The 24,517-nt window shown below is 43.0% G+C and overlaps 1 pseudogene; it reads left to right on the forward strand.

The window, feature by feature from the left end:
• The first annotated feature begins 1,443 nt into the window (after positions 1 to 1,443).
• The window catches only part of LOC126266889 (odorant receptor Or2-like), a 184,991-nt pseudogene continuing 161,917 nt past the window's right edge, over positions 1,444 to 24,517 (forward strand).

Genomic DNA, 24,517 nt, shown 5'->3' on the forward strand with positions numbered 1-24,517 from the left:
CTACCTCAGGTAGCATTTAGTCCGTTCATTGAAGAAGCTTTGAAGGAAACGAAGGAGAAATTTGAAATGAGTATTAGAGATCATGGAGAAAAAATAAAGAGAAGAAACAAGAAGTTTTTGATTTGTCAGATATGTTGGAATTGTGCCACAGACCGCAAAGAACCTGCAAGAGCGGTTGAACGGAGTAGATGGTGTTTTTTTCTTTTTTTCTTTTTTTAAAAAAGCAGTATATTAATTTTGTTATTTTGGTAACAAAATAACTGATGATGGTCGAAGTAGAGGCGATGTAAAAGGCAGAATGGCAACAGATCGAAAAGCTTTTTTGAAAAAGAAAAATTTGTTGAGGTCAAATATAAATTTAGTTGTTAGTAATCCTTCCTGAAGATATTTGTCTAGAGCTTAGAGTTGTACGGAAGTGAAATGAGGACGAGAGTTAGTTAAGAAAGAATAGAACTGAAGCTTTTGAAATGCGATGCCACAGAAAAATGCTACAGATTGGATGGGTAGATCGAATAACTAATCAGGAAGTACTAAATCGAAATGGTGAAAAAAGAAATTTATGGCACAGCTTGACTAAAGGTAGGATCGGTTGACACCCCCCAGCCTGAATCATTACGGAATCGTCAAATTCGTAACGGAGGCAAGTGTGTGCGTGTGTGTGTTATTTTCGTGGTGGTGGTTAAAGTTGTATAGGGAGACCAAAGCAAGAACGCCGTAAGTAGGTTGAGATGGTTCTGCATTTCAGTGGTTACAGAATGTATTGGTTGTGCAAAGACGAACAGAGTTATACACGGTAGACTAGCGTGCAGACGTGTACCAAACCTGTCTTCGAACTGAAGACCGTAGCAACAAGAACAACGTTCTCTAACACACGGAAACGCAGAGTCCGTATTTTTTTATGTAGCTGATCATACAAAAATTCTTATTGATCGTCCTCCAACATATTTCTGAACTGAAAGGTTGTAAAACATTCTCACTTCGTGAACTTTCTTCCTGGTGGCGAGTTTCGTGTAACAAATTCTCTTAATGTACAGTGCGCGGTGACGCAGTAGGCGGGGTATTGGATTTACATTAGCGGGTGACATCGGTCGGGCAATCGTGGTTTCTGTTTGTCACCGGTTATAAATCTCTTCGCGAAAATTCCAGGTGGTTCTTTTACTGTTTCGATCGACCAAACTGTCAAGACGATATCAATAATAAGAGGAAGAGAAAAGACCTTTGTATAAACTGTCATTTCTGGGCTGACAGCATATTCATTCATATTTGAAAAATGGCTGTACATTGAATTTATGGTCCCTTTACTTCTGTACAGAATGGTTTAATAATTCATAACTTGCCAGTCTGTAAGAGTCGCGCTGATTCCCCAGAAACGAGAGACACTATTGGAATAGTATTTGCCGTTTCAGCCTTTGGATGCGTCGTAATGTCGGCGGCGTTTATGTTCTTGACTGATTGTCCCAACTGAGAGCACGGAGGCTTGTTCTTAGAAAAAGATTGTCGCTCCTCACAAGGTATAACGTCTGATCTGCAACTGTGTGCAACAAGTGTGAAATGTGTGACAGTCTTAGTTTGGTAAGCTGGAAATCATGTAACATGTTACTTACAAACAGAAGCGCTCATAAGGACAGTCAAGTGATACTAAGCAGGGCTATAAAACAGTGACTGTGGGTAGTGCTTCACAATACAGAATGTGAAAGCTCCTATAGATATACTTTTCTTATTCATATTCACCGTTATTATCGTCATCATCTTCATCATCATCATCATCATCATCATCATCATCATCATCAGTATCCTACCGAGCTGACACGAAATGGTTTCTTTCGATCTGAAGAGATTCCGATTGAATTACCACCTCGGTCATGCAGATTTTGATTTCCTGTGTTGCCCCCAAACCTCATAACCCTTTCGTGCTTAAAAATAGTTTCGCTCACATTTAGAAAAATAAGAGGCATAGAAAATGTACGTTAGCAAATGTTCGGCATCAAGCTGATCTATTTGGGAAATCAGCGAGGTGGGACCCAAGTAGGCTCATGTTTAAATTTGAACCTAGGCTTTTTCAGATCTGATTTTCGCTTCCAAACGAACATTATCGTGATGATAAGAGAACTCTATAACAATCGGTAGCGAAATATATGCGTCCTAATGACAAAAAAGGAAAAATTGCATAAAAATTTTCAAGATGAAATTTGGAGATGAATTTTTACATATTACATAACTGTGTGTTTTAATTCTATGAAGTCTTATTCGGCAGATAAGTCGCACTAACTGAAAATAATGAACAAACGAGAAAAATTTCTGAGGAGCTTAATAGTTTTCCATAATTAAGTTTCTAATATACAGTAAACGGAACTGATCGCTTCAGACATACTTAGAAAGCAGGAGATAATCACCTGCAACTTTAAAAGCGTCTCTCAGTGAAGAGAAGTTCTTTGCGTCCGAATGACTTTTAAAGAAAGTCATATTTACCATATCTCCAAATACCACAAGGAGTCGGTGACAAAATAAACCTTTATCCGCCATCAGTTTCAATCGAAACGATCATCAGCCAATATAGAATTATCATAGCACCCTATACGGAATCAGTCTTACCAGGGAATCAATAATAGTATAATTATATAATACTATCATATGTCACTGTCATCCAATGTGAAATGCGTTTATAAAATGGACTAATCTTTGTACAATTCACTGTAGAAATGCACGTTACTCTTGATGACGGAGATGCAAGATCTTTTCTTTATAATTTCATTGCTACTGATACAACAGTAAGAGCAATTTAATATTGGTATCTTGGTCCATTTTATGTTGCCTGAAGATTGTTTCGATTGAAACTGGTAGCAAATATGAGTTCATTTTATCAGAATTTCTTACTGACACATAAATATGACTTTCTTTAAATATTAGCAAGATGTGGGGCATCAAATGCACAAAAAATCGTTATAAGAAACGCATGACACTGGCAGCAGTTCTTTGTCCCAGCGCGTCCAATGATTCTAATCCGGCAGGCAGTGTTTACTCTCTTTTGTGAACCGTCCAGAAACGTTGTGCATCACTCAAGTGCTACGCGTGTTCCACATTCGGTGCTTTGTGTGATGGGAGTTAATTAAACAGACACGTTCCTATGGAGCCCCTGTGCGGTGCTCGCATGCGTATTTAATACGCCTCTATGGGCCAACACGGCTCACAGTCACACACAAGTCCTGAGGCAGCATGGCGGCACAAGAGCTTCCCGAGCCGGTACGTTCATGAGTTAGGTCTTTTGGTCACTTCACATCCGTGGACGTCAGGGACAACAGAAAGAAGTGTAAACTGCGTGAACGTGATTATTCATTTTCATTTTGATGCGCTCCGTCTGAACTTTGAAGGAAACGGAGTTCATTATGTTTATCGTAACGCAATTCAGGAAAGTCACGTGCCGGAGGTAACAGCAAACTGGGCTTAAAGTTCAAAATTGTTGAACGTACGTATCGATAATAACTTAAATTAGATAAACAATTTGACAGATCATTTAAAATAATTACGATTGGAACTTCTGGCAGGAGACCAATAGACAACTATAGTGTCATAGAAATTAGTAAGTTGAAACATTTTTTTACACTTTTATTGACTGATCTCTTGAACGACAATGTGTGCCGCAGCTCCTCTGTTGCGCAAAATATCTAAATGCACATACTAGTATAATCAGATCGTATACCTGTAACTCGTTCTCACTTTTCGAAGCACTTGCGAATACTGACCGTAGTTTCATATAACATTTGTTTACTTTTGAAATTTGTCGTAGACCGTTTCAGGTTGAAATAATTACGGATATTTATAAATTAGAAAGCACAACGGATTTCCACCACTCACCAGTGGCTAATGTTGCAAGGGACGGGAGTGAAATTCACAGTTATTACTTTCGTTGCCAATTACCCTCGAAAATGAACATGGGAGAGACAGCAACAGTATTTTAAAACACACGTGAAAGTGTTTTTGCTTAACGAATTCTTGAATACCACAGAAGGATTTGTAAGCAGATATATGTAGTCAAACAAATGCAATCCCCCAGCATGCAGATGCAAGCTGAAAATACGTTTTTCGTAAATTTTCATATCTTCTGTACATCATAACTGTTTTGGGGTAAGTGATACATGTTACAGAGATAATTACTTATCTAGAAAAGTACTACATTACAGATGGTTTTATGGAGTTATTAATGAGATTTTCATTTGCTTTCCTCCTTCTTTATTTCTATTTGTCATGTGATTTGACGCATTAAATTGCACTATTTTCAGACAGTCATCGAAGTCAAAATACCAGTGCAGCCCTGAAATTTCGGGAGTCTACTGTCAGTTTTAATAATTCCATATCTGTACGAATTTTCTTTGTGTTTAAAGCAGGAAATTCGAAATTACAATGTAAAGACTTTGGTGTATTACCCGATCATATTTAATTTATATTTTCGCTGTTATAAGCAAAATCAAAACTTCCTGAGAGTTTGTGACGCTTTACTCAATAACCTTTGTTCATAGCCATTTTCTGTTATTAAATTTACCTTATTTCGCACTTTTTGATCTTTCAAACAAAATAACAGTAAGTGTGATTAGAGGGACGTGTAAAACCGACGATACGTAGCAGTTTCCAAAATAAATTTCTGATTTGCTATATTCAAACGTTTGTCAAGTGCATAGTACGTTTCTATCAATTGACCATCAGCAGAAGCATTACGTTTTGGTTACTTTCATTTACATGTGAACGCAAGCAGCAGAGGCAGATTGTAGTGCGAGGCGAGTGTTCATAGTACACATTGGAGGATGAAACGTTGCAACCCTCCAGTTTGCAGTAGGTGTGGTTTGATGGCATTAAGCATAAATAATATGGGCTTCATCAGTGAGAAACGACATGTATTACGTAGACCTCAGGGAGTCTCGTATGTCGTTCTAGCAAAATAATCGTTCTAACATAATGATGCATTATTTTTGGAAGGATCATAAAAAACTAATGTTGTGTTCGCAGAGTAACATAGCAACCTGCATAATTAGACGATCGAAACTCATTAGGAATGTTGATCTATCGAAACCGTCCAAATTATTTTTCTGTAAGTAGTTGCAACCATCCTTCTTTTTGTTGAGATTCCTCATATATGTACATAGATTGCATTCAGCTGAATGTTCTCTGTCCTTATAGTTTTATTTCCGTCTTCTTGCTTCAAAATAATATCTTACTTTTATTAACCTCAATTTGCAGTAAATGAATCCAACTGCGACTGTAGATGAGATGTTAACTGCGCTATGCGTTTCTTTATAGCATCTGGACTTTTCATGATCTGTAAAAAATATTCCCATTGACTATCCTACTTCAGGGAATAATACTGGTGTGTGCAGATAGGGCATCAATCAAGATGCCTTCATTCGTCTGTGGGACAACACTGTGTCTGAAGCAGCGTACTGCGTTTTCACCTGGACAGTTTTCCAGACACGTAGCCAAAATGTGGCGCAGTTGGTGTAGTGGACCGACAGCTGCTGACGTGACCCAGCACAGGCTGTGGCGCGGCTCTGTGCGGGCCAGAATGTGACCGGTATGTCAAAGAGTAGCGAAGCGAACGTCAGTGGCGTCTCAAAGCCCACATCCCCTACCGTGAAGACGCTCTGTGATAAGAAGCCGTTTTTTTGTTGTGGGTTTCAGTCCCAAAACTGGTTTCATGCAGCCGTCCAATTTGGCTTGCTTGTGCAAGGCTTCTCATCTCTGCATAACTTTTCAAACATTCATGGTTTTCCCAGACAGCTTCCACGCCTCACATTTTCCTCCGTAGCGAAAATTTCGGTTCCTTGATGCCACAGAATGTGTCACAGAAATCCATCCCTTCCTCTAGTCAAGTTATACCACAAATGTCTTTTTCACCAGTTCCTTTCACTACCACTTCGTTGATTAACTCATCTGATCTTCTATATTCTGCTCTGGTTCCACATTTCACAAGCTTCTTTTCTCTTCTCGTCCGCACTGTTTATCGTCAATGTTTCGTTTCTGAACAACGCTATATTTTAGACAAGTTCCTTTAGAAAACACTTCCTGACACTTAAATATAGGAGGAAAAGCAGCATCTATCTTAAAGTTTTAATCTGTTCACTGCAAATCGATTTCATCTACTGTGTGGCTATCTTCTGTGCTACATGAATAGAAGAACATAATGAGAATTAGGCATTAAAATATAAACATAAATATCGTACTACAATTGTACCAGGTAGTACAACGTAAATTTACATACCATTGTATTGTATTGTGTGGTATGTTAACCTGGGATCTAGAAACGACGGAGAGGCTCCGTCCTAGCATCAGCTGCAGTGGTCCACAACCCCACGACGACTACCGCAGTCCACTTCACCCCTCCGCCTCCCCACACAGAACCCAGGGTTATTGTGCGGTTCGGCCCCCGGTGGACCCTCCAGGGAACGTCTCACACCAGACGAGTGTAATCTCTATGTTTGCGTGGTAGAGTAATGGTGGAGTACGCGTAAGTGGAGAACTTGTTTTCGCAGCAATCGCCGACATAGTCTAACATAGGCGGAATAAGGGGAACCACCCAGGTAGATGGAAAACCGCCTAAAAACCGTCCAACATCCATTTAGAGGTGTCGTGTACATGGATCAATGTCTTCCAGCTCTCTTCTGATTCTCATTAAAATCTGTGAAAAGTTGACGGTTGTGCAATGAGCAATTGGCATTGGAACTCTGCTTAATTATGATGGAAGGATGGTGTAAACTTAAGTTTAAAATTTTTTCAATGATTGATGGAAACTGCCTGTATGATTACAAATAAGAAACATTTTCTCAAAACTGGTCTTTTTGTTGTAAGGTACAACAAAATTTGATACAAGTAACACAACCACAAACATATTGAGCACGCTGAAATTTGTCTGTGGAGTAGAAAGTGTTGCCAAGAAGAAATGACTTCAATTTGTTTTTTACGACTTCTAGCATCTTAATTTCACTAGACAGGTGGTCAAGTATTCTGATGGTTGCAGACTTTGCCACATTCAGTGACAGAAGTAGGTTAAGTTGTGGATAGCAAAGGGTACTTTTGTTCCTAGTGTTTCGTTTCTGAATGGTACTATTAATTTCAAATCATATTTGATTCTTCGCAATAAATGTCATAAGAGAGTAGACGTATTATGAGGTTGATGTTTTTGCTTGCACGAATATCAAAGATACACACCGGATATGGTACTATTAATTTCAAATCATATTTGAATCTTCGCAATAAATGTCATAAGAGAGTAGACGTATTATGAGGTTGATGTTTTTGCCTACACGAATATCAAAGATACACACCGGATATTGTCTCTACGGCAGGTTTCTGCGCAATGACCACTTTGTGTCCATGTGTGTATTTGCTGTACAAAACTAGGAAATTATGGACACCAGCAATTACACATAGAGCAAATGTCACCGAACTCAGTCGTTTGTTACGACTTCTGCACCACTTGTTAGCAGCAGACACAGTGGCTGCTCCAAAGACTGAGACGGCGTGGAGTTTGTCTCTCGTTGCCATTTGTCTCTCGTTGTCGCTGCCCAGCGCCTGGCTGCCGCTGTGCAGATTCTCCGACGATGCGCGCAACGCGCGCTGCTGATGGCACTGGGGAGCCTCACGTCACCAGCGCTCCGCTGAAGCCAGGATGCCCTGTGGTTGAGAGGGACTCGTCGCCGCTCGGCGCCCCAGTACGGGCACGCCCACGGAGCCGCGTCGCCGTGAGGTCAGCTGCCGACGCCTGCTGCACCGGCGGCTGGGAAGCCGTCAGTCGCGATGTCCGAGAGGTCCCGTCACGGACGGACCACGCGCCGTGGGGCCGGGTTGCCGTGGAGTCCGGGCGTCAGTCCCCGGCGGCGCCTGTGACCGAGACCTCGCTGCGGCCGGTCCTGCTGGAATTTCTCGCTGTAGTTAGTCTGCCATGGTGCCGACTGAGCTCGGGCTGACCTCCAGAGCTGAAGCTGACATCTGGTGGCAAGCGGATGACTCCTGCGAGCTAGAACAGACTACGAAGATTGAACATTCGGACACGGACCACGTCCGTCCTCAGATCCGAACTGCTTCCTAATGGCTTCTGTCTGTTGCTGCCTGAGCTACACTATTTATATCCGGCAGGAGGACGTTTTCTACACTCGGTGGTAGCTTTTTGTTATAACTCCCACAGTATATTGCAGAGTAACTTAGCGTGCTGGCCTCACTTCCCCTTACTCAGCACTCTCCAGGCTTCGCTCGGCGCTCGGTCTGTGAGCGTCCTTGCGTCAGCTTGTTGCTAGACTGCTGCTGTCAGCAAAGCTATCTGTGCCTGCCTACTTCGCAATGTCTCGGTCACCGGCGTGCCTATGTTTTTCCAATCTCCACTGCGTGAAGCAACGCTTACTACATGTGGCCGCAACGTGTTTGACAAGATCTATAACATGTGGTTTCCGATTCGTTTCCTGATCAGTATGCACGTCTAGGAATTTTGAACTATCAAGTTTACATACTTTCTTATCTCCATTATGTATGGTTGCTGATTATGATACATCTTGCCTTGGACAAAAGTGAACAGACTGTTTACTGAAAACCAAGCATTACTACACTTGAAAATTTACGTTATTGCTCGTTGCCGGAGATAACTGTTTCTGCTTTATGAGAGTACAACAGAGGGTCATTCATACCCAGCAGGAACAGGAGTGGTCACCAGCAGTACTCTGTTCCCACCGAAGGAAAGAGTTTTCATGACAGCTGCATGAGCTGTATCTGAGATCAGTTAGTGTAAGTAAAGTGAACCACTTAGTCGTTATACAGCTAGAGTCCTAAGCTTAAAGCATTCACAACAGAATGTTGTGATTTGCACAGTAAATGAATTAGACGGATTATAAAAATTCTTGATGAGTGAAGTGTTGTCATTCGGATATTTCAAAACACAATCATGGAAATGACGGATAGAAAATTCAGTGAAACGACCATTCTAACTGACTCAGATTCTTATATCTGCGGATATATTCAATCATTCTTATATACATTACTTTTTCCAAAATTTTGAGAAGGTTAATACTAAAACAGGTAGGTAGTTATTTATATGTGCCTTATTACTTTACTTACAAAGTTGTCTATTAATGGTATACACAGTATCTTGCGAAAGTGTAGCGTTAACTATGAGAACAAGAGCTTCTATCATAAGAAAATACTTCAATATTTTGCTTGATATTTTGTCAAACACCATGATATTTTTTTTTCTCAAAATAGTAATTGTTTTCATCAACGCACTGGAATAATTTACAAAGTGCTTCTGCACAAGTTGCCATTTGCTCCCTTTCTGTCAAGTTCTCTTTATAACTGAAGAGCTTGTGGGTACTTTCTCCGTGAAAGGGTCGTCTGATGGGACTACTGACTGCGGCACAAGTACGGCGTCCTGTGGCGCTCGCGGGGCGGGGCGGCTGACGGCTGTGTAGCTGCGACACACCGGTCGAAGGTGCCCGTCTGGGCCACGAAGCGCGCAGGGCCTCCAGCTGTCTGGACAGTCCACCCACGTGTGGGTGGCAAACATTGTGGGCACGGAGGAGGTGGCCCCAGTGACCTGCCACGCTGGCTGGCCGGAGGCTCAGACGCCATGCAAACGCCAGACAGATTTCTGCAAATACGATGTTCTGAGTCAGTTAGAAGGGTCGCCTCACTGAACTTAACATCTGACATTCCTTCAAAAATGCTTCAAATGGCTCTAAGCATCTTAACATCTGAGGTCATCACTCCCCTAGACATAGAACTACTTAAATCTAACTAACCTAAGGACATCACACACATCCGTGCCCGAGGCAGGATTCGAAACTGCGACCGTAGCAGCAGCGTAGTTCCAGACTAAAGCGACTAGCATCGCTCGGCCACAGCGGATTTCTGTAACCGTGTTTTAAAATATCTGACTGACAAGATTTCACCTAACATGGGCGAACCACGATATTGGTGGAACCTTGTTGGGTGGCACTTGTAGTGTTTCCTTTCCTCGGGGTTCTGCCGTGAAAATACAAAATAGAAAATCTGATTGGATTTTGAATTTTGATGGAATAAGTTACTGATAAGGCGGACTTTGTATTATTGATTGAGATAGTGCTTTAATTTGACCGTGCATGGCAGACCGGGTCGGCAACACTACAAAAAGTGACTGTATGGAAATAACATCAGAAAGAAGTTGAAATTTAGCTTATAATCTTGTTAGAAACGCAGTATTAATTACAATATAGTCTTCATGGCTGTCCTCCCAATTCTCTTGTAGGACGACCCGTCTTTCACTTTTCTCCGTCTGTTGAAAGCTGCTTCAAGTTGTCACGGTCATGATCAATTTACAAATTTGGTGATAATCACCTCGAATCACTATTGAAACAACCTCGCTTTGTAATATAATTTTAATTTCCACCCAAAAGCACATTCAACATAGCGCCGAAAAATACACGTCTTTCGTATGAAGACAAGAGAGAGAATGTTATTAAGTAGTTGTTAAAAACAAAAAACCTACTCAAAAGTAAAATAAAAATTATTTATGAAAATCGGTCACTGGCGCAGCGTTCTTCTGCGTGCGCGATCGTAAATTATATCTTTGTATTGGCGGAGGCGCGGTAGTCAAAGTACCATTACACAGTGCTACGGCTGTTACACCACGAGTCGTTCTATTAGCCACCTGTGCGATCTCATAAAGTGATGATTCGCAAAATGTCCTCCAGGGATGGGTTATCTATTTTCAACTCCGAAGTGCAGACCTCCGGGTCTCGTAGAAGCTGGACCACCACGACACGAATGTAGAAGTGCGTGGACGAAACCTTGCAACCTTGACTAAACAAGTCCCAACACGTCAGGGGAAATATGTGAGCTGCATTGCAGATTGCTGACATCCCCTCCCTCCTTTCCCTACTATGGACCAATCAGAATCAATCTCCCTAACCATCTTGCCTTTAGAACTAGCGCTTATGTGTGTGGGTGTCAGTCTTGGTCAGACAGATCTCCCAGATGGAGAAATATGCCATGTAACGTGGAACAACACGACGTAAACAATTGCTAGAAGACTCGTACATAATTACTAGAAACTATCCGCGTAGGAGCGCTAGCAATAGTTATGTGCCCATCACATTGCTAAGGTTAGTCTGGAGTCGCCTTCAAAAGTGGGGAGGAATGGCGCGACGAAACTCCTATCCCCAGTACGTGGGCCGTAAGGGATATAGAAGGAAAAATTTAGCGACAGATACACTAGCTATTTACGTACAAGATAATGGAAACAGACATTCCGAGCACTACTTCCAGCAGGGGGAGCTCGAGCCACGGCCTACAGGAAGTATCACTACGCCAAAACCCGATTGGCTGGAGACAGCTATTTAGGTGCTAGAACCAGCTCTGAAGTTCAAAGTTCAATTCACGCCGGATGCCGACCTCGTGTACTGTGACCATTGAAGATTAAGTCTTCGTCTCTGAATTGAACGGTTAATAGTGTGTGTGTTACCACTAACCTTTGTGAAAAACTGGAAGCGAACTTTTGTTCTCCTAAATTAGGAGGCTTTTACTGGCATCGTTATTGTTACCTTTCGTATGTTCAGTCATCAACCTTGTGAACTTACATCAATAAACGTTGTGTTCGTGAAACATTGCGAATTGTCAGTCACAACAACATGTAACACGAAATAGTACCTTGCAATATTACTGTGATATGTCAACATAAGACTCATAAACATACACAGGAATAATCCAAAGCGTACATGCACATTCGCTCTTCGAAAATAAGACTGAGCAATGGCCACGGTGCAGCAAAAATAAACCCCTCTCGCTTTACATTAAGATGAGGCCATCGAGAGCTCAAAACTTTGAGTGCCATCTGTCGATAGCCCAATTCGCCTAAAATTAACCTTTCAAAAACTGGAATCAACCTAAGAATAACACAACCGCGAGAGCTGCTGCGAAAAAATGACAGTAGGAACACCGCCACTTCTTGATTGCTGCAACTGCCTCGAATGGACGCTGCCTCCACTGGCAGCGTCATGTGGAGCGCTACCATCTCTCTAAGAACTGCAACGCATCTGTTCTTTGAACATATACAAGCCGTTTAGCTGGGAAAGTACCATGTAAACTATGCCCTGTTCATTGGCTCCTAGTTGCTACAGGAAATCTTTCTACGTGTCAGACGTTCAAGCTTTCCCCACCGAGTGTCGCTATCGGTGACGGCCGAATTCTCCTTCTGCCAGCCCCCCCCCCCCCCGCACCCCTCCCCCTGCCCCACGCACTTGTGAATCACCGATCAACGTAGAGGCCACTTCGCAACCAGTAAAAGACACAAGAACTGAGTACATACCACACACTGCTGTCGCTTGATCAGATGGTAGTGTGTCACCCGCCGAAAGCACTCTGCAGCCAGCAAATGGTGAAAGCAGGCAGCAGTAAAATCCTCTTAAATTTTTTCCTGATTGTACTTTTCGCTAGATACAGAGAAGAATACCAGTAACAACGTACTGCTAAACGTACCAGGATATTGTGATGCAGCAAAACTTCCTTAGGTTGACTGTACAGCGAAAGAAGTCTGAGACATTAGCGATGACAAATATGGAGTGTGTCATGTTGACGGTCTGACCATTGTGATGCTATAAATTAAATATGCATTTTAGTCATGCATGTTACTTTGCCACCTACCCATGCATAGGAACTCATTTCTATCATGAAAATCTAAAATCCTCATTTGCAAAACAATTATAAGACCAGTTGTTATGTATAGAGCCGAGATATGGAGCATGACTGCAAATGAGGAAAGGATACTTAGCATTTGGAAGTGAAAGATTCTGCGTAAAATATACGGCCCTATATACGATCAAGAAGGTTGGTGCATCCATAAAAATGCAGAATCAAACCAACGTTTTGAAGAACCTGACTTTGTCACTAAAATCAAAGTAAGAAGACTGGGGTGGGCAGGAGACGTGGTCAGAATGGAGGAAGACAGAACATGTAAAAAGATTTTTGATGGCAAGGCTGGAGGTAGACGACGGAAAGAACGTCCCAGAAAGTGATGGGTGGACGGAACTGAAGAAGACATGAATAAGCTTCCTGTCAGAGGATGGAGACGGAAAGCCATGGACTGGATAGAATGGCAGGATATTGTGATGCAGACCAAGGGCTTCAAGAACTGTAGAGCCGAGGAGTAAGTATGCAGTGGTTTACAACGAATGCTGTATCAAAAGACAGGTCTACACCCTGTTCCCTGCGAATGACGAAAATGAAGGTCGAAATAAAAAAAATATATACTCAATCCATGTGGTTTATGAGGTTGTCGGTCACACCTCATGGCACTGAATCTTCTGTTGCTTGCAGAAATGCTGTAACACACTCCTCATTAACACAGTAGAAAACTTCCCCAAAATGAATAATGAAACTATTGACATGCTACAAATAGTTTCGATAACTTGCTTCTATTATTGGAACTCACACTGGACAACGCTCTTTCGTGAAAACACTATTGAGACATGACATTCGTGGCCAGCACACATTTCCTGTAAGTTAAGAGAAAAATCAGGGGATGTGGTATGTTTTTGTGTGAGTGGCGCAAGGTACCTTCCATGAGCATGTGACCAACTTGTAAGCATACTGGGAGCTAGAGTTCGCAAAAGGCTTAAATAACGCAGCAATTTGTGACCTCTATGTATTCAAGGAACTGTGGATGAAGCCCGACCAACAGGCATTACATGCATGGAAAACACGATAGTGCATTGAGAATGGTTAGTTTCTAGCTGAAATCTAGATGTGCCAATAAAACTTAGAAAGGATGACTGATAACTGAACTCAATTATTTACAAGTCAGCGTGTCGATGAGTGCAACAGCCTTCCGAATGGAAGGTAACCCGATAAAGGCAATTATTCAGATAATTTAATAGTCATGAGGGAGACTGGAATTCAATAGTAGGAAATGGAAGAGAAGGAAAAGTAGTGTGTGAATATGGACTGGGGGAAAGGAAAGAAAGAGGAAACCACATGGTAGAATTTTGCAGTTTCAGAGCGAGCATTAGGGAACGAATGACCAGAACAGGGGAAAGGAATACAGTAGAAGAAGAAGAATGGGTAGCTGTGAGAGATGAAACAGTGAAGACAGGAGAGGATCAAGTAGGCTAAAAGACGAGGGCTAGTAGAAATGCTTGGGTCATAGGGGAGATATTGAATTTAATTGATGAAAGAAGAAAATATAAAAATGCATTAAATGCAGCAGGCGAAAGGGAATACAGACACCTAAAAACTGAGAGCGACAAGAAGTGCAAAATAGCTAAGTAGGAATGACTAGAGGACAAATGTAAGGATGTAGAAGCATATATCACTAGTGAAAAGATAGATGCCGCCTACAGGAAAATTAGACTTTTGGAGAAAAGAGAACCATCTGTAAGAATATCAAGAGCTCAGATGAAAAAGCAGTCCTAAGCAAAGAAGGGAAGAACAGAAAGGTGGAAGGAATATATAGATTGTCTACACAAGGGAGATGTATTTGAGGGTAACATTGTGGAAATGGAAGAGGATGTAGATGAAGATGAAATGGGAGATATCACACTGCACGAAGAATGTGAGAGAGTAGTGAAGGACCTAAGTCGAAACAAGGCTCCGAGAGTAGACAATATGGGCCCAGGAGTAGAAAACATTCCTTTAGAACTACTGATAGGCTTGGGAGAGCCAGCCATGACAAAACTCTTCCGTCTGATGAACAACATATGTAGACAAGTGAAAGACCCTCGGAGTTAAAGAAGAATATAATAATTCCAGTTCCAAAAGAAGCAGGTGCTGACAGATATGTAAATTAGTCAACCAGCAGTTTAATAAGTCACGGCTGGAAAATAGTAATAACAATTCTTTACAGAAGAATGGAAAAATTGGTAGAAGATGACGTCAGAGAAGATCAGTTTCGATTACAGAGAAATCTAGGAACACGCTGAGACAATTCCGCTACGACTTCTCGTAAAAGATAATTTAAGGAAAGGCGTTTATAGCAGACTTCGAGAAAGCTTTTGATAACGTTGACAAGAATATTCTCTTTCAAGTTCTTAAGTTGTCAGAGGTAAAAAACAGGGAGCGAAAGGGTATTTACAATTTGTACAGAAACCAGAGTAGAGAGGCATGAAAGGGAAGCAATGGTTGAGAGGGGAGTGAGACAGCGTTGTAGTATGTCCCCAATATTATACAATCTGTATATTGAGCAGGCAGTAAAGAAAATAAAAGGAAGACTTGGAGTAGGAATTAAAGTCCAGCGACAACAAATAAAGTGTTCGAGGCTTGCTGATGACATTGTAATTTTGTCAGAGACAACAAAGGACTTAGAAGAGCAATTGAACAGAATGAAAAGTATTTTGAAAAGAGGGTACGAGACGAATATCAACAAAAGGAAAACAAGGATAATGGAATGTAAATCAGGCAATGCTGACGGAATTAGATTAGGAAATAGAATAGAACAGAATTAGATTAGGAAATGAGGCACTTAAAGTATAGACAAGTTTTGCTATTGGGGAAGCAAAATAACCGATGGTGGTATAAGTGTACAGGATCGAAAATGTGAACTAGCTATGGCAAGAAGGGGGTTTCTGAAAAAGACAAATTGTTTAACATATTTAGGTGTCAGCATAGCTTTTCTAAATGTATTTGTATGGAGTGTAGCCATGTACGGAAGTGAAACATGGACGATAAACAGTTTTGAATAGAAGAGAATGGAGACTGTTTGAAATGTTGAAGATTAGATGAGTATATCACGTAACTAATGAGGGAAGTACTGAATAGAATTGGAGAGAAAAAAATTTGTTGCACAACCTGGCTAGAAGAAGGGATCGGTTGGTAGGACACATTCTGAGCATCAAGGGATCACCAATTTAGTATTGGAGAGAATCATGGAGGGTAAACATCGTAGGGGGAGACAAAGAGATGAATACACTAAGCAGATTCAGCAGGATGTACGTTGCAGTGGTTACTCGGAGACGAAGAGACTTGCACTGGATACAGAAGCATGGAGAGATGCACCAAAGCAGTCTTCAGGCTGAAGATCGCAGAAACGAAAACACTGTTGACTGTTGGAAGTGCACACATTCCAGGCAATCAGAAGCTGTAATGTGTTGCACGAACTTTCAAACGGGGATACTGACAGTAGTTTTGTGCAATTCTATGTTTCGGTGCTGGATAGTTGCCATAAGAAAATAACATTTCTAAATGAGTATGTGATGTACTTGCACAACGAGAAAGTGGATTTAACAGAGCATTTGCTAATGGCGGAAGGGGGTGGATGATTATTTTTCTGATGAATTCATCAGTGACGCAAGTAAGGGTAGATACTTCTTACAGAACCAAGACTGGAAAACATGTTTTCAGTATTATTTACAATTACTATTTACGGTAAAAGCACCATCTCTCCAGATGTATTTCTGATGCGCTGCTGTTTATTGAGATTTTGTCTGTATCCTCTGTTGGCTGGGTTCTGCTGTCTGCCGCATATGGGGGCAAGAAAGTGTGATAACGCTGTTCGGTTTCTCACTTGTGCACTCGTCGATGCCGCTGGCATTTGGCTCTCAAGAGCCACGTCCGTGACGTCTGCGGATGTGCATTTATTTTTTAAATAAAAGAAGTGCTTTTTCTCTCTCTCTCTCTCTCTCTCTCGCATTTACTATCCTATACCATTTATGGGGAAATTGTTTTCAGTGTACGTCTTAGCAATGCACGGAGAGGTTTCTTCTTGGTGAATTTTGTCACAGTGAAGTATTTAATCATGTAAATATGTTAACTACAATGTGGAACTAGCTGTTGTTAAATTGCGTCATCTGATTGGAACAATATGTAGCGACTTCATTACAAAATCGTAAAAATACCCATGATGATCGAAATAATCTTTAGCTATTTATCAATTAAATAATACATTGCGAATTTTCAGACGTTTCTGAAGTAACAGGAGCACCCTTTTGAAAAGAGAATGGTTTTTTCTTGCTGCGTTAAGACGTAAGATGATTTTTATTCTAGTAGAGTTAAAACACAAGGAATGTAAAGATGAACAAGTTTACGCATTCATTATTATAAATTACTTTCCTGAGACACATAATAGAATGTACATTACCCGATGTTTACCCGTCTGTTCAATCTTAACTATAATTATTTCTTACTTCCCTACCAAGGTGCGGAAACTGATTCGGATTTTCAAGTAATACTGAGCATTGACGGTCTGCCATGGAGGAACGTAATGCGTTAGGATAACACCCTCACAGTCGTACACGAGAATCACCATAACTTTAGTCCGCCCCATTCGCACCATCAACAGAATAGGCTCTACTAACGGTATACTACGCCTTCCACATCGCTGGAAACGGGTAAGGAGAGTAACAGGTGCAAGCATCTAACTCTATTGTATCGGTTGTGAATAAGCAGTGGCAACTATTTAAGTTCCAACCCTCGTATTTACCAATCATAAGCGCAATTATTGTCGAGATAGGGATGCGAGGGATTTTGGGATACTCATTTTATGATGGATGAAAAATCCACTGGAAGAGCACAAATCAAGATGTTTAAGGATGAGATGGAGACTGAGTTGCAAGATTATAGTCTAATACATGCAAATGTGTCTCTACCCTTATAAACCGCAGTGTACACTGATGAGCCAGAACATTATGAACACATGCTTGTTTGCCCGTCTTTGGAAAGATTCTGCTTATCGCGCATCCGATGGTTGGTGATAGGTTTGTGGAGGTGTGGCATTAGATGTATATGCAAAGGTCATATCCTTGGCGTAAATAAGGGACAGCTGGTTTTAGTACGTGGTTATGGCACCCGATAGCGACACAAATGGTTTCCATAAGACCCACATCACGCAAATTTGGTCGCAGAGACGTCAACGTGAGCTCAGTACAATGCTCCTCACACTACACTAGAGTGACTCTCTCCGGGACACGGGCAATTACACTGCTGAATGATAACATCAAACAGGCCTGAGTGGCCGAGCGGTTCTAGGCGCTACAGTAAGGAACCGCGCGATCGCTACGGTCGCAGGTTCGAATCCTGCCTCTGGCATGGATGTGTGTGATGTCCTTAGGTTAGTTAGGTTTAAGTAGTTCTAAGTTCTAGGGGACTGATGACCTCACAAGTTGTCCCATAGTGCTCAGAGCCATTTGGTTCAAATGGTTCGCTGCACGTTTCGAGTCGCCGTTCACCTCGGTGACGGCGTTTGTGTATTCACCCGAAGAGCCAACACGTTTCCATTGACGCTCGAATTCAGATGTTCCCATGCTCACTGCAATCGTAATTGGCGATGTTTGGCCAACATATAAACACGTAGGGGTGGTTTGCTTTGGAGCTCCATGTTCAATAATGTACGATGAATGGTGTGCTCCGAAACACTTGTGGATGCATCAGGATTGTGCTCTTTCGTCAGAGACGCCACAGACCACCATCCATCCCACTTTACAGAGCAGAAAATCCTCCAAAACTCACGTTCTGGGAGGAGTCGTGAACGTCCAATCATTTAGCGCCTAGTAGTAGTTTCACTGCCCTTCTACATATTTCCACAGATGCTCACGACGATAGCACATTAACATTGGACCGGCATTACAAGACTGGTTTTGGTAAAAGTCGTGTACCAAGTTAGCAAGGAGTGTATTACAGTATTGGCACAGCAACAAATAATTCACTGCTACTGAATGTAGACTTCAACTTTATAAACTACATAGGCTGACCATAAGGTATTTTAATTCGATTTCCGTTTCTCATCTTCGTAGGAAGCAGTGGGCAGACCTGTCTTGCGAGACATCCATCGTATCTTGCCCCTGTATACGTGAATAAAATGATAAATTTAATGATCCCATCACGGTGGTGAGGCTGTCAACATGACACAACTTACTGTTTATTTGTCATCACTAGCGACTCAGACTGTTTTTTCTTTGTGCGGACGACTTAATAAACTCCTGCTGCATGGGAAATTGTGCTATAGCTAGTGGCGTGTCACTGACGGTATTTAGGGAGACGTATAATAAGAAAAATATTTTAGGATGTTTTACAGCTTCCTGCATTCACCATGTGCTGGCTGCAGAGTGCTTTACTCATGTGACGTACTACCTGCATAACAAGTGACGGCCGCGCGTGGTCTGTATACGGCTGGTGCTTCTTTTACTGGTCACAAACTGGCCTCTCCGTGCTAGGCGTTGCAATTGATTACTTGTGAGAGGGGGGAAGGCATGCGGCAGTTAGCGCTAGCGAGACTGGGCAGCGAATGTTTGATGTGTAGCAATATTTCCCGCGAGTATTTGGAACCATTGAGTTTGGTGTTGTGAGCGTGGCGCAACTTCCCCTGCTAAACGGTTGGACTGTGTTGAAAGTACAGATGAGTTTTACTTTTCGGAGGGATGTAGTACTCCGTATGCAAGGCGTTGCAGGCTGAGGAGGCAACGTGGAGTTAACTGCGTCATGAGAATCGAGAAGTAGCGGTGATCTACTTCGATCAGGTACGTCCAGGCCATTTCTCCCAACAGTCAGTATGCATGTGTTGTTCTCAAGTTCATTCCTGTTTGTGAATAGTTAATTGTAGTTAGTAGGCTTTGGAGATTCGAGTTATCGACAAATAACATGAGACGTCTGCAGCTCAAATGGTTCAAATGGCTCTGAGCACTATGGGACTTAGACGGGACGTTAAACACTAACCACCACCACCACTATGGGACTTTACTACTGTGGTCATCAGTCCCCTAGAACTTAAACTATTTAAACGTATCTAACCTAAGGACATCACACACATCCATGCCCGAGGCAGGATTCGAACTTGCGACCGTAGCAGTCGCGCCGTCTGCAGCTCTCCAAGGTTGCATTTAATTGTAAAATGAGAGGTGTGCCGTCATCTCTGTGAGTCTTTGACTTCATATGTAGAAATCGTTAATTTTTGCTGCACAGTGGCCATAACTCAGTCTCATTTGGGTGGAGAGGAAGTGTGTAACTACATTGGATTATTTCTACATGTATTCCAGAGTCTTCCAGTGACGCAGCACACTACGATAACAAGCTACTATTTCGTGTCAAAAGTCTTTTTATTCTGCCTTGCGAGCACAGGCAGATCGAGTCCACCGTCATTGTGCTTGCAGGATTGTATTTGTCGCCAATTTTTTTCCCGATGTGCCCAGTATGGTTCACGTGTAGGGGAACGTAGCAGATTCGTCGCACTGTGCCATTCCTGCACACGTTTGAAGGAAAAGCCAGCCAAACCTAATCATTGTGATGGACAGAGAAGTATAGGTAGTGCTCCTACTCGGATATTGTTTTTAGTTATTTACCAATTTTCTAGCAGTAGTTGACTTTGCGGCGTTGCAGGGAATTCTGGTTAGCCAAGATTGACGTCGCTCGTACATAAGCGCCAGTTCTGAAACCAGGTTGGTTAGGCAGGTCGACTCTGACTGGGCCAGAGAGTGAGAGGAAGGAGGGGAGGGTGCTAATCTGCAGTGCAGCCGCCATATTCCCACTGACGTGCTGGGGCCTGTTTGCCACGGGTCGAATGGCTCTGCCTGGAGTGCCTGGTTTCATAGCAGTGATTTTGCCACCAGGAGGCAGATCTGCCGCTACACATTGCAAATTTCACAGCCAGTGGTAGTGCACTGTTTGCAGTTGCAGCGATACTCCACATGTCAGCATCTGACGTAGGGTCTACCCCAACGGGTGTCACGTTGCTTGGTTGTACCCTTGCTTAGACCTGTCTGCCTTGAATGACCTGCAGTGTTTGGAAATATAGGTCGTCATCTCCCTATGTGATTATTTATATATACACATAACTTATCGTTTGTTGGAAATCGGTAAACCTCGGAATTTAGGTGCGACGTCATAAATATACTAAAATAAATATAAACGTCGTGTGACTAGAGCCTCCCGTCGCATAGACCATTCTTCGTGTGCAAGTCTTTCGAGCTGACGCCACTTCGGCGACTAGCGTGTCGATGGGAATGAAATGATCATGATTAGTACAACACAACCCCCAGTCCCAGAGCGGAAAAAATCTTCGACCTAGCCGGGAATAGAACCCGGGCCCTGAGGATTGACATTCTGTCGCGCTGATCACTCAGCTACCGTGGGCGGATGTAAATATACTGTGCCGTCACTGTTTCCAACAACATGCTCGTTTTAATGTCTCAACTACGACATCCCGTGTAGGACATGTAAGATGGTGAATTGTCAAGATTGTGATGTGGTATTTCTTACAAATTCAGTCTTTGTTTGGATATCGGTAAAACTGTAGTGCTTGTAGAATTTGCTATGATGCCAATATTTCGACCGAGAGGGCAACACGTTCGTTTTCTAACACACACAAATATTTGTTTACAAAAGATGACAGTATACATGTGATGTATTACGACAGTGAAAGGAAACTGTGATGACTGGAGACAGTGGCGCAAGTTCCTGCAAATAGTCGTAACACAACACACACACAAATGTCACACTAACAAATATAAATCGACCTGATGATGTAGGTTTAAGCCTTGTAATCGCGTGGTGGAGGTAAATAAACAGTTACTGGTAACAATAAACTTGTTGTTTCATTTAATACAAAAAACTATTTAAAATGTGGAAGGATAAGTAAGAATTTTCGGTGTATATGGAAAAATTATATTATTTACCTATATGCCTGGATGTTGTTCTTCTGGTTCGTTAAATGAATAAAATGGTGCAATATTAAATTTAATTTGTGATTAACGAATTCTCACACCATAGACCACAACTGAAAATACTTAAGATAATTAAAAAAACATAGTTGTGTTATTAACAAATAGCCACACCCTGATCTCCCCCCTACGGTGAACAGCTCCAGATTGAAGACATTCACTTATGTGACCCAGTTATGAAATATGTGAAGAGGGAGGGGGTGCTCGAATCTTATTGTTCCAGGGGACAGTTGTCAGCAGGAAGAGGGGAAGAGGTGTGGTGGGTGGGACTTTGATCAGCTGCCAGTGATTATCCAGGGGGAGGGGGGGATGACCTTGATTATAACGAGCACAAGTGTTTAACGTGACAGCAGGAATCATTGTCAGTGGACTCTCAGATGAGATCGTTATCTGTTTTTGAATGCCCTCTGATAACCTGTTGATTACAGCACTATCATACTACCCCACGTGCTGGTTGCCTGTACTCTTTTCTCTAGGCTCGAACCTGCAGTGAATAACTACAACATTTCCTGCAGATTCAATTCTGCTGGCGTTACAAGTAGTAGGTGTGTGAATGAGTGGGCGTGCAAACTGCAAAGGAACCCCACAGTTGAAGTACACGTGACAGCACAGTTCTTCTGGGTTCAAATGGCTCTGAGCACTATGGGACTTAACATCTGTGGTCATCAGTCCCCTAGAACTTAGAACTACTTAAACCTAATTAACCTAAGGACATCACACACATCCATGCCCGAGGCAGGATTCGAACCTGCCACCGTAGCAGTCGCGCGGTTCCGGACTGAGTGCCTTAACCGCGAGGCCACAGTTCTTCTGGGGAAGACGCCAAAATTGTCTAAATTGTACACAGATTAAACGTAAAAATCTGGCTGCACGTGGGTCAAATGAACTGTAATGTCCATCTCTAGTGCAATGGAGTCTCGGTGATGCTGACCTGGAAGGCCAGCGATGTGGGCCGTAGACCAGATGGAAGAACAGACTGACAGCAATCATAGAGTGAGAGACACGGACAGTAGTCGACATTTGTGCGTCTGCCTCTGTAGGTTCTGTCACCAAGGAGCGGCTGTCTGTCATTCAGGGAAGGAATGGGTGGCGGCACGTCCCGACTGCTTCTACAAACAATTGGTGACTACACTACTGGCCATTAAAATTGCTACACCACGAAGATGACGTGCTACAGGCGTGACATTTAACCGACAGGAAGACGATGCTGTGGTATCCAAATGATTAGTTTTTCAGAGCATTCACACAAGGTTGGCGCCGGTTTTGTATCGCGGCATTGCTGCTCGCGTTGGTCGAGATGCAATGACTGTTAGCAGAATATGTAATCGGTGGGTTCAGGAGGGTAATACGGAACGCCGTGCTGGCTCCCAACGGCGTCGTATCACTAGAAGTCCAGATGACAGGCATCTTATCCGCATGGCTGTAACGGATCGTGCATTCACGTCTCGATCCCTGAGCCAACAGAGGGGGCGTTTGCAAGACGACAACCATCTGCACGAACAGTTCGAGAACGTTTGCAGCAGCATGGACTATCAGCTCGGAGACCGTGGCTGCGGTTACCCTCAACGCTGCATCACAGACAGGAGTGCTTGCGATGGTTTACTCAAGGACGAGCCTGGGTGAACGAATGAATCCAGGTTCTGGTTACAGCATCATGATGGTCGCATCCGTGTTTGGCGACATCGCGGTGAACGCACATTGGAATCGTGTATTTGTCACCGCCACACTGGCGTATCACCCTGCCTGATGGTATGAGGTGCCATTGCTTACACGTCTCGGTCACCTCTTCTTTTCATTGACGGCACTTTGAACAGTGGACGTTACATTTCAGATGTGTTACGACCCGTAGCTTTACCATTCTTTCGATCCCTGCGAAACCCTACATTTCAGCAGGATAATGCACGACCGCATGTTGCAGGTCCTGTACATGCCTTTCTGGATACAGAAAATGTTCGGATGCTGCCCTGGCCAGCACATTCTCCAGACCTCTCACCAACTGCAAACGTCTGGTCAATGGTGGCCTAGGAACTGGCTCGTCACAATATGCCAGTCACTAATATTGATGAACTGCGGTATCGTGTCGAAGCTGCGTGGGCAGCTGTACCTGTACACGCCATGCAAGCTCTGTTTGACTCAATGCTCAGGCGTACCAAAGCCATTATTACTGCCAGAGGTGGTTGTTGTGGGCACTGATTTCTTAGGATATACAGGTATGCACCCAAATTGCGTGAAAATGTAATCACATGTCAGTTCTGGTATAATATATGTGTCCAATGAATACCCGTTAATCATCTGCATTTCTTCTTGGTGTAGCAATTGTAATGGCCAGTAGTGTATGTTGAAAACTAGTTGCACTATCCAAGTACAGTTATTTGGGCTGCCAGAATAAGGCGTAAGTAGGTTTTTGGTGACCGTCATGTTTGCTAGCTGCCTCACGGTTCCTGTGCTTGAGACACTATGCTTACGAAATGAGAGGGTTTTTACCGTAGTACTTCATTATCTGTCAAAACCACCCACGGAAAAGGGCGGATTTAAATGATAACTGAGAATGTGTCGCAGTAACGTGCGCGCTGGCGCAGTCTGGTGTGTGAGCTGCAGCTGCTGAAGGGCGCTTCCTTGCGTGTGTGCGCAGCTGGTGGACCTGCGGCTGCCGTGCGGCGTGCTACGCGCGGTCGGGCTGTGGCCCACGGGGGGCAGGCGGCTGCTGTATTCGGCCTACACCGCCTGGAGCCTGCTCATGCTGCTGTGCAGCGTGCTGGGGCAGTTGGCAGGCCTGCGCGGCCACTGGTCCAACCTGCCCACGGTCGCCACCTCCGTCTGCCTCGCGCTCACCACCTCCTGCACCATCTTCAAGGTAGGGCTGGCGGCTGGCG

The sequence above is a fragment of the Schistocerca gregaria genome, chromosome 4 (assembly GCF_023897955.1).
Source record: "Schistocerca gregaria isolate iqSchGreg1 chromosome 4, iqSchGreg1.2, whole genome shotgun sequence".
NCBI classification, from domain to species: Eukaryota; Metazoa; Arthropoda; class Insecta; order Orthoptera; family Acrididae; genus Schistocerca; species Schistocerca gregaria.